The sequence below is a fragment of the Ambystoma mexicanum genome, chromosome 6q (genome assembly GCF_040938575.1).
Source record: "Ambystoma mexicanum isolate Mex_15411 chromosome 6q, UKY_AmexF1_1, whole genome shotgun sequence".
In the NCBI taxonomy this organism is placed as follows: domain Eukaryota; kingdom Metazoa; phylum Chordata; class Amphibia; order Caudata; family Ambystomatidae; genus Ambystoma; species Ambystoma mexicanum.
The window spans coordinates 1114514834-1114527149 of NC_090937.1; positions in this window are offsets into that span (position 1 = coordinate 1114514834).

Genomic DNA, 12316 nt, shown 5'->3' on the forward strand with positions numbered 1-12316 from the left:
AGTACTCCTGAGAAAATATGCAGTCATGTGCTTAAATTGCAGATTGGTCCCAGATTCCAGCTTTACCACTTAGCTCAAGTGTGTGATCCTGGACAAATAATTGTATCTCACTGTGCCTTACCAGCTGATTTGTAATGAAAAATGTGCTGCCCTGCTTTTGCCCTGAATAGATAATGATCTAATAATTAAGCACAGTGTGTGTGTGTGTGTGTTTTTTTTTTCTTTAATGGTGAAATTGCACTAATAAGAACCTATGAATTAAAATCAAAAAACCAAAAACATTTGCCAATTATTGTAAGCTATGCAACCATAAATCGCGCCACCGCCATGCACTGATAAAACTTACATGACATCGCAAATGCATCATCAATGACATCACATATCCAGGGTGGTTGTTTTTGTTCAGTGACAGTAGGGATTTTAAACAGAGGACTGGATCTGGTCATACCACTTAAAAACATAATAAACATATTCTAAAGTTCCTGTATATGTAGACCTTAACCTTGTGGTGTGCTCTTAAGGTAGTTTCCTTAGGGATTGGCCTGAGCTCATGGTGCACATACATGGAACAATAAGCAGGCCCCAAACAGACAATACCATTTCTATACATGATGATGAACTCGAATCTTACTGTCATTTTCTGGTCATAGTATTTGTTTCCCCCTTACTAGGGTGCCCCTGCATGTGCCACGGGTGTGTATGCATTGATTCTCTCCATATATATTGTTTGTACTAACACATATGTGTTGTTTTCTTATCTTGCTGGCTTTTGATTCCAAGTTTAACATTAGTAAAGATTCAAATAGGCTTGGATTTAGGATTCTACTGGTCAAACATACCAGATTAAAAATACTGTAATTCTATGGTCCATGCTGCAAGCCATTGCAGAAGTGTATGTATTATTAGATTACTGTATTAAGATCAAAACCTCTTTAGAACGTTTCTGTTTCAATAAGTACATTTTGTGATACATGGAGTAGTTCCCGATCACCCTTCATATGTTGCTAGCAACACTTTAAACAGAACCCCTTGTAAGGACTTTCCATCAGGAGTGTTATAGAGGAGTGGAGTCAAACTGCACCAAAGTTATAAGGCATCAAATAACTGCACACATATAAATGAATGTCGTTTAACACTTCTAAAGTTCACAAACATAACAGCAATGTCCCGGAACATCTGAGATGTTTGTGGACATAGGAAAAGAAAAAACACATGATTGTGGGATTTTTTTGGGACATACCCCATCACATCCAGATCACCCCTCACCTTAGAGTGTTTCACTGGTTTGACAAGTGTAATGTTGTGTCTTTTAGTATGGTTTTACCGCAATGCTTGTGGACTACGGGTGCAGCTCGTGAATCCAACATTGCATCCATTTCAAAAGTTTTGACGCACTTCATGTTTTTAATTGAACAATCAGTAGGAGCGTATGATATCCGCAAATTTTACGCGCCTCCTTGATTGGCTCAAAGGTATCCACAGAACCAGGAAGTGAGCCCGTCGATTGGACGGAGATATCACAAATATTTTTGATCTACATTTTGGGGATTTTTAAAAAATCTACTGGACGGATTAACACCAAATTTGCAAAAACACGCTTTTGGGACCAGGCCACTGCTCCATCTCCTCACGCAAGTTTGGTGCACACAAGTCCAATGGTTTGGGCTGTAGCCGCAAGCAACATTTTTTCCATTCATGTCTGTGTGGAATTCACATTTGTTTGGACCCACTTTAACTTTCCCACCTTAACAAAATTGCACAAAACTGAACTAAATAATTAAAAAGTAGCTGTATACTTTTTTTTGCAAAGTTTTGTGAGGATTCGTCAAACGGCGCCAAAGTTATAAGCCGCCCAAAAACTGCTCTTCCTATGGGTTAATAAACTTAATCATAACTACATGATCGCTACCGCAGACCCTGTCATAACCTAAGGACGAGTTCTTCAAACTATGGGGCGTGCCCGCCCTCCATGGGGGGGGGCGCGAGAGGCCCAGCATGAAATGTAAATAAATAAATACATATATATATATTTTTCGATTGGCGGAAATGGGCAAATATTTGTAATATCTCCGTCCAATCGACGGGCTCACTTCCTGGTTCTGTGGATACCTTTGAGCCAATCAAGGAGGCAGGGGCGGCTCACATGTTTAGACTGGAGCATAAAACTGTCTCAGCCACCAATGAAAAAGTGGCCCGCAGTTGCAAATGGATATTCTTTCCTTTAGTCACAGACTATTTAATTGGTACCCAAGGGGGTGTTTTTTGTTAAAATGTAAGCAAACCTGGTAATGTGCCCAGGAGTCTAAACTGCTCCTGCACATCCCAGACTACCTCCCTTGACCCAGATCAGAACCACCCTTGCCCTACATCCAATAGGAACTGTAGACTTGGCACGAGATTAGACAAATCATATACTATTACTTATAATTTACCCACTACACATATCCAACCTCAGGGGCTCACGAAATACTGCCCTAAAACACATAAAGTCCGAAGGAAAGCTAGACCTCTCATCCGAGCTCAAGACACTAGCCATCTTACCAACCTTACCGCTATCAGTGGTGCATTGATCAACGGCAGGTCCGTAATCGAACATGCAACTGAAATTGCCGACCTAATCATTGAGAAACATCTAGACTTCCTAGCGATAACGGACGGAGACCTGGCTCCATGCAGCTGCAGGCCGTTTGATCCTCATTGCCACCCCTGGCAACTATACAATCCTAAGATCCAAGAGAGAATCCTCTAAGGGCAAGGATGGAGGAATCGCCTTCAACGCCAAATCTAACCTAGGCCTTAGATTAGTCTCACATTCTCATTCTATATCATGTGAATCCATGACAGTTAAACTTCCTCTCAACAACTCACGAACCATAACGATGTACCTAATCTATAGGCCCCCTGGCCCTATTAACTCTTTTGAGGAAGACATCAACACTTTTCTCTCTACTAATACTAAACCCACCTCCCAAATCTTAATACTAGGAGACTTCAGCCTTGGCCTCAACGACCCCAATGACCAATCTGCCAAAACTCTCGCAAACTCTAAGACAGAGCTAGGCCTCATGCAAAGAGCCCTCCTCCCTACGCATGAAAAAGGAAGAAACCTAGATTGGATAGTGGACCTTAACTGCAAAATCAGTTTAACGTACATTGAACCATGACCTTGGACTGACTACTCCCTTCCCTCCTTCACTATCCAAGATTGTAGACTGCCCAACAAACAAAACAATATTGTGCCATCCATTGTAACTAGAAATAAAAGAAACATCACAGTAGACACAGTAAACCAAAAGCTCACCTGAATACATGGTTTACTCCCAGCCTTAAGACCTTACGTAAGGAAAAAAGAAAACTTGAAGCGACATGGAAAAATAATGCCACCCCAGACAATAAAGAGAGCCTATGCAAAATCATGACTTAATACAACACCGAAATTATCTTAACCAAACGCAACACCTATAATGATAGGATAGATAAAGCTAGTTCCAAATCTAGAGAACTATTTACAATTCTAAGAATCGCCTACCCCACCGACAGACATCTGTATAAAAGATAAATCCTGGTGCTCTAAAATCCAAGATGCTTTAGCCACCAAAATATCTCTAGTACAAAACAAAATAGCTCCTAAAAAAAAGAAAACCCCCAGCTCAAGCAAATACTACCAAATACTGCACCAACTTGCCCAAACCACCCCAACGTTTTCAATTCTTCCAAGTATCCACTCTTGAAGTGGAAAACATCATAAACTCACTCAAACCATCCAATTGTCAACGGGATGCCTGCCCAGCTTCCACCATTAAAGAAGCGCCCACGATCTAGCACAATTTATCACCACACTGATCAATGCATCTTTCCGTTCATTCACCATCCCCACCAAATTAAAAAACTTTTGGGTGCTCCGACTCCTCAAGAAACCCTGCCTAGACCCCAACATTTGAATAACTCCAGACCAATCACTACTGTCCCCTTCCTATTAAAAATTATCGATAAAGCAGTCTATATCCAGATCCATGCATATTTTGAATCTAATAAACTACTAGGACTCCGTCAATCTGGCTTCAGACCCCAACATGGCACAGAAACAGCCTTGATCGACCTGAAGATCCAAATTGATGATTTGAAAGATAAAGGTAAATCTGCCCTCCTGCTCCTGCTAGATTTGTCAGCCGTCTTTGACTTGGTTGATCATAAGGTGTTATGCAATCACTTGTCATCTGCAGCTCATTTCTGAGTCGAAGCAAGGGCATGGATCTAATCTTTCTTAAGTAACAGATCCATGAGAGTCTTATCATCATCAGTGGCCGCTGATCCGTTCCAGATAACCTGTGGAGTCCCGCAAGGATTTTGCGTTTCATCCACCATGTACAATGTATTTACCAAACCACTGTTTGATGACGTAGACCATCTGGGTGTCAGCTACACTAACTATGCAGATGACACACAGATCATTATTCCCATGACAGGTGACTGTGAAAAAGACCTAGCCCTGGTCAATAAAATCTACGCCATCTTTCAGGCTTGGATGGCCACCCATGGGCTCTGCCTGAATAATGAGAAGACGGAGCTTCTGCTCCTAGCCACGCCTTCCAACCAAATAAAACTGAGCAACCATTATCTCTCCTTTAATATTGATGGCAATGACATCAAGGTCGCCAAAGAGGTCAAAACCCTGGGATTCTACTTAGACACATCTCTCAACCTGTGCAAACAAGTCAGTGCCACAGCGTCGGCTACAGCTTACACCTGTAAATTGATCCATGCATGCAAACCCTTTCTCTCTACTGAAAGTTGCATTATGGTGGCAAGAGCATTAATCCTGTCAAAAATAGATTACTGCAACACACTTTACATAGGTGCTAGCAAATATATCACTAATAATCTCCAAATTCTCCAGAATAATGCACTTCGAACGGCATTAGGAATCTCCAAAAGACAACATATCTCGAGGTTAAGACGCAATAACAATTGGCTACCCGTTATGGATAGAATACATCTCAAAACTGCCTCCTTGACTTACGAAAGCCTCAACAACCTAGCCCCTCTCTACCTCACAGAGAAATTCACTAAGAACAACCCAGCACGTCCCACCAGGACCACCAACCACAGCTGCCTAAGAGTCCCTAGGTTCAAGCTAAAAAAAGCTGGGGGCAGTAGCTTTCCAGTCATGGCTGCGCAACTCTGGAACTCCTTACCATCCTCCCTACGAGTTACTCAATCCTTCTATGAATTCAGGGACAACACCAAACGATGGCTTACTTCCAAAGACCTCTCACACCAGTAGTACCTTCAATATGGCCTGTCCAACAATACCAGATTCTTACTTGTATATATGTACATTATCGCTGCACATGCTCTGTTTAGATTACTTGTATTTTGTATCATGTATTTTTCTCTGTCATGTACCATAGCTTGGAACTATACTTTTGTATTGTAACAAAGAACCTGCAAATTCTTGTAGCGCCCAGATACCCCTGGGTGAGGAGCGCTTTACAAATAAATAAACAAACAAAGAATATTTATTCAGCAACATTGGTTAAAACTACTAGCTGCATAGTGAAAAACCTCATCAAACTGGCCCACATTGGCCACAAAAGTGGCCCATTTTGACTGGCCCACACTAGCATTTTGCATTTTTGGTTCAGGCATTGCCCTATTGTCCTATAGGCCAGTTCCGAGCCTGCCGGCTCTCCCATTATAGAGGAGGTGAGCAGCCATCCCAGTGAAACTCTGAGCACTCCCTCTACTGCTTTTTCCAGCTGAGGGAGTGCTCCTGGGCTGGCTGAAATGTCAAAGGGAAACAATGTTTCCCTTTGACAGTTTGGTTCAGTTCTCCAGCCACACATGCTCACTGAGCCATGCAAGGCTGGGGGCATTTTACTTCGCCAGCCTTGCATAGCTGATTAAAAATGCTGGCTAGGGCACTGCATGTCTGTATATGCGAGGGGGAGCTCCTGCGCTTCCTCGCACATACGGACATAGCAGACTGGAGCTGGCTTTTCAGCACCCACACGCAGACCCCTTCAGAAGGTACGTTTATGTTAATATATTTTGTATTTAAATATGTGTATGGATGCATGTATGCTTGTTTTATGAGTGAGTGTATAGTGATGGGTGCTCGTGTGAATGATAAGAGTGATTGCTGTGTGTGTGTGTGTGTGTGTGTGTGTGTGTGTGTGTGTGTGTGTGTGTGTGTGTGTGTGTGTGTGTGTGTATGTGTTTGTTTTTGTCCGTTGAGTTGATTTTGGCGAGTGGAGGGTAGAGGGCAGGGAAGGAGGGTTGTATAACAAAGACATTTTAAAAATACCTTTGTTGTACAATCCCTTTACCCATCCGACCAAAATCAGCGCTCCTTCTGAGGCACTGTGGGGCCCAAAGGACAGGGATGGTATTTATTTTACTGGATATCTATCATAGATGTCCAGTCAAAAAGGCCATGCTTTCCCCTTGGCCCTCTAGTGCCTTGCATACACACATTTATTTTGATCATTGTGTTAGGCACTGTGGCATCCAGGGGATGGTGATGGTTTCTTTTTACTGGACATCTGTCATAGATGTTGAGTAAAAAATAGCATGCCTGCCCCCGGCCCCCCCCCGGTGCCCCCATTGCCAATTGCAAGCTGTTTGGCTTTTCACCCATTTTTTTTAAGTATGCTCTAAAATGCAACATTTTAACCCATTATTTAAAAAATATTCACAGGGGGAAACCCCCTCAAACGCCCTTTCAATGGTTCGCTCTCCCTTGCTGCGCTCAGTCGCTATGGTATATCTGGTGGAAATATTTATGCCCCTCCACTGAAAAAATTCACCAGTCACCACTGGCCCTGGGACTGTGCATGGGATAGTGGTGGGTGCAGGGTTTGGAGAGCCCAGAGCTTGTGGTGGAATGGGGAGAGCACAGGGACTCAGCTAGGAGTGGGATGAGGGAGGCCAATGATGGGAGCAAGTGGGGGAGCCCAGGGAGTATACTGCAGGGGGTGGGCGGCCTACCTACATTTTTCTTAGGTGGGCAAGCCTAAAAGGTTTGAAGACCACTGACCTAGGGTGGTGAGGCCACAGTGTATAGTACTTATTCGTGTTGCCAGGTGTGTGCACGCTACCGGCCACAGAAATTTCAGGTTTTTTGATTATCAAACCTAGCAAGTTTAGACAGAATCCCCAGAAATGGTCCGTCGTCGTGCGGCAAAACACTTTCGGTTAAAGTGGTTAACAATCGTTTGCATGTATCCAGTGCTTAAAGTGGGCCGGGGCCGGGCCCCGGCAGTCTCCAAAAAGTGGGACTGAGCCGGGGCCCTGCCGAGGCCCCCGTCCTACCGCAACATTGGCGGGAATCGCGGGATGCATTATCCCGTTGCGGCCGCAGCCGCGACGGGAGATGCGCCTGCAATGAAGTCAGGCGAGCTGACAGAAGTGCCAGCCAGCCACAGCGACGCTGTGACTGGCTGCCACTTCAGTCAGTCATAGTAACTGCGTTTGGTGACCCCTCGCGCAGGAGGTCACCAGAGGCAGTTACTGTCCCTTTGTTTCCCCGGGTCCCTGAGGCGTCTTTAACCCTCGGCGAACCTGGGGATTCCTCGACATTTTTCGAGGTTTATGAAAGATGGCTTGAATTGTGTACTTTCAAAGCCATCTTTTATAAACCTGAAATGTTTAAAAAAGATGGCCTGAAAATTAGTCAAACCGAAGGGTATGCACACAAATATATATAAATGTTATATATTTGTGTGCGTACCTTACTATGGTTTGTGTCCTTTGCAAGCCATCTCGTATAAACGTAGAAATATGTTACATATTTCTATGTTTAGAAAAGATGGCTTGCATAGTACACAAACCATAGTAAGGTACGCACACAAATATATAACATTTATATATATTTGTGTGTATACCCTACGATTTGCGTACTTTTAGGCCACGCCCCTCCCACAAGCCACGCCCCCAAATGAGGGCCCCCCCTCCCCTCGATTTCTTACCCCACTTAAAGCCCTGCATGTATCACATAATATTGTGCGGGATCTTGCTGTATGGTGAGAAGTAATCCATTGGGCCACATGCTGTTCCCCAGCCCTGGCAAAGGACCTGCCTGAAACACTTTCATACGAGGCGGAATTCATGCTTGCCTGACCACTTGCATGCGATTTAATCATGTTTATCAGACACAGGAGGGACGTGTTTTCAACCTACAAAGGAATCTCCAAGTCAGTGCATGCAATTAGCTCCCCACCGCTGATATTGCTAATTACCTTACGCCACACGCAGGCCATTAGCACTTGGCGGTTGCCTCTTTTGCTTGTTTTTTGCTCATTTGATTTGCCTCAAGATTCCCATCTTGTAAGCAAGGAAAAATGAAACGATTGATTGGCCCGGCGTTCATTAATGCCTACAGACTCCCTACTGAACGGCTAATGGTGGCCATTAACTAAAAGCCCTACCTGTCTTTCCTTTTGGGGCTGCACTAAAAATAAACATTTCCAACCTTATCTTGCCTGCTCTGGCATCTGACAGCTTGAGTCTGAGCAGAGCACATGAGTCACATTGATAATAATCTCGGCTTCGAGAGATTTAATTTGCCTGGGCGCGGAGCACACGCTACGTTATGAGGAGAATACAAAGCAGGTATGACGTAATGGCCGCCGCGAAAACATTGGCGCACTGTCGGCAGCAGCAGTGAGGGCCACTCTGTTTTTTTATGATGCTGACCTCGTCTTCAATGGCCATAACATGCCACGGTAGCACTTTGGACATTATTTGACGCCAGTGCTCGACATCCAGCTTTTTGCCGCCCGTTGTTCGGTAGAAAGTGTCAGGTAATATCAGGGATGGGCTGGGACAAACACACTATACGCGGCCACCAAAAAAACAGTGGCCCACTTTTGCGAATACCAAGTTGTGCCTTTTCATGACATTTGTCTCGAGTAGCGCATTACTGGCGTGTTGGAAAATTGGCCATTTTAATACATACTGGACAGCTCGATTCTTCAAACTTGGCAACTGCACAGTGCACTAAATCAAACTGGCCCACACTGGCCAGCCGGGTCAGGCTTTCAGGCATTGGTATATTGCCTTATAGCCTTTTCCCTCCTTTGTGGAATGAATGCCAAGACCTGGACAAGCGGAGTTCTTGTGATACGGTCACTCCTTTTCTATCATGCTCACACTCAGGTACCAAAAGAAATGCTCCTTTCCTCATTGTAAAATGGAAGGAAACAACATACTGATAACAGTTTTCAGATTAAATTGGATACGAATATTCTCACAGTGTGGCCATGGGTGACCCTCCGCTGCCAGTTGCACAATCCACTACTTAACGCTGCACAACAGATGTGAAGTTAAGCAAATGTACATCCTGCTTGCCATCCTCCCAACATGTTACCAAGTACACGCTGTGTCTGGAGGTTGAGGTCACAGGAGTTGGGTTCAGTTAGCACACACATCAACTAATGTGGCCAGGGCTTTAAGTGGGCCAGGGGCCAGCAGAGGCCAAGCCCCGACAGACAGCTGTTTAGCCGAGTGCTGCAGTTACACGGCTGCCTGCAGGTGTCAGCATTTCGCCTTTTCTTTTTTCTAATCTGAAATGCTGACACCTGAAGATAGCCGTGTAACCGAGCAGGCTTTGGCTAAATCTGCTGCGTGATATCTCTTTATTCAGAGACAGGAGGATGGCTGGGTTGGCTAACATGCAGCACAAAGCCCATTTAGCATGCTTAGTTAAAAGGCATCCATTTCGTGTTAGCTCTTTACTCGGAAACAAAAAGAAAGGCTGGCAAACTCTGCCCTCCTCCTTTTTCGGAATAAAGAGACATCACGCAGCAGGCAGCCCATTGTATTCAAGGAGCCTGTGCTTAAATGGTTGCCTGGTCGAGTCAGCGACCCCTGCAGGCAATTCTTTAGCCACGGCCCCTTGAATGCAAAGGCTGGGGAGGGGGGATCTTGTTGAGAGGAACGGCCTAAGCACTCATACTTAGGTCACACCCCTAACAGGAGCCCCACTCAATTTTTCCACACTGCTTAAATGAGAATGTGGCGTTATATCATGTTATTATATTCACATGCAGAGTTGTTGTTGCAGAGCCCCACATCTGCGTTGTTGAGGGGACCTTCCCTGGCATGGCCTCTGCAGAAGCTAAATACTCATGTGTTGCATGCGAAAAGTGTCTTTCACCAATATTCAAGTCCTCTAAGGAAATGCTAAGTAGCAAACTGTTTTGGGGGTGTGCAGAGGGAGAAGTTTTCATTTGACTTCTCCCAATATGTTCCGAGGCTCTCCAGAAGACATGATAGCAATCTATTTAGGATAACGTTTCCAGTAGAATTCATGACAACAGATCTCCACTTCCCAGTCCTGGGCTTCCTTTTTGAAGTACAACGTTCATTCATCGCCAGGTATTTTTTTGCCGCTGATTTTTGGCCGAAAAAACTCATCGAAAAATATGGAGGGGCTGGGGGTTAAGGGATATAACGGTAAGGGTGTGGGGAATAGGTAATACATAACTGGGAATGGGGTTTGGGGGAGGAACACCACCCAATTAAGAAAACAAAACGATTTTTTTCAGCCAAAAATCGGCAGAATCAAAAACCTGGCGATGGAATGACATTGAACCCTTTTTGCAAATCACATGAATCGGCTATTTCTGTCTAATTGAAGTTAACGAAGACTACAGCTAACTCCCCGAATGCATTCCTTGATTGGATGAACGCCCAGGACTGGAAGATGGTGTCCATAGGTTATGGAGTAATGTTATCACCCTAACTGATGGGTCGTCACAGTCTGAAACCTGCAAGTATGCCATGCCTGCCTGAACACATTAAGAGAAGTTGCTTGGAACATGGTGGGAGTGTGGCCACTTTCAGGAGCGATGAGTGCATGGGCAGAGCATACTACAGGAGTGGGGCAGTACCCTACATTGACACTATTTGGTGTCTAGACATGTGGGCTCTTTGCACTCCCAAACCACCACTGGCTCAAGTAATTGCAAGCATTTGGAAGACATCCTCTCCGTGCTCACCCGGACAGAAAGTATTGATGCTGCCCTGGCAGTATGAGGCACTTTATGTCCTGTACTATAGCACAGTGACTTGGGCACTAGTTGCAGCCCATGGGATCTGTGTGCAATTTGCATTAGCAGGTTCGAATCTGGCCAGCGCCAACTAAGCTCTTCATCATAGGAAGTTCATAAACAGAATAACCATTTTAGAACATTATCACCCACATTACTGGCTAATTATTATTCTCATAACGCTGGTCCATGTTACCACTGATTATCACAGTGCTCAGAAGTGAGAGGAATGCCAATTTTAGCACTGAATAACATGTAATATCACACCAAATCCTCACCACCTTTCACCAAATGCTTTCCGCTAGTCTGTCTGGGACCAAAACTTCTAGTTCATGGGCATGGCAACTTCTAATAATTGTCTGGGTGTAGTGAACAATGGATTGTGTATCAGTGACAAATCAACTTCCGGGGGCAACAGTGGTCCAGAGGTGAATATCGTTTTCTAAACCATCAATCAGCCCCACACCTATAGTACACCAAAAGGGATCCGAACAGATTGGAAATTGGAATTGGAAATTATAAACCTGTGTCCAATTTTGTTAATGTGGGCACAGTGGCATGCTAATCTTCCGCAAGGGCGTGGATCGTTGGTTAGTTGCAACACATCGAAAATACAATTATTACTCATTGATAAAAGGGACTGTCCAATCAAGGTTGTATTCAAATATCTACTTTATCATTATTCAACAGACAGTTCTAGCACACTACAAAATACAATCCACCTTGTATAGGAATGCAGAGGACAGAGAGTTTCAAGAAGGAAAAGGTATGCACTCTGGCTATTGACATGAGAGTAGTTGGTAAAGTAATTAATCACAATAGTTAAGGATACTTGGTTTCAGCAGAAAGGGAGCAATGGGTCGTAAAATGTCAGTAGTGGCCTTCGGTGAACGGGGGACAGACCCACAATGTACTTTGTACTTGTAGAAGTTCTTGGTGCTCAACAGGGTCAAGTCGGTTTCAGGGCGCTTTGCAGCTTTGCGACAGAGTTCACGACGGGCGACAGCTGCGGATATCATTCGGCATGCAGTTCAGCGAGCGAGGCTGGACGGACGGCTGCAGGCTGGCCTACACAGCGGCTTGGGTTAGGAATCTTTGTCTCAGTGCTGGTTGGTGCTTCTAAAGCACTGGTTGCTGCGTCTCGGATGATGTTATCGACTGCAGCGTGACAACAGTCAGCCGTGCAGTCGATTGCAGCTCGCGGGGCTCGCATATCTCGAAAAAATGTTCTTAAAGTCAGACGCTGGTTGATGCTTGTCGAT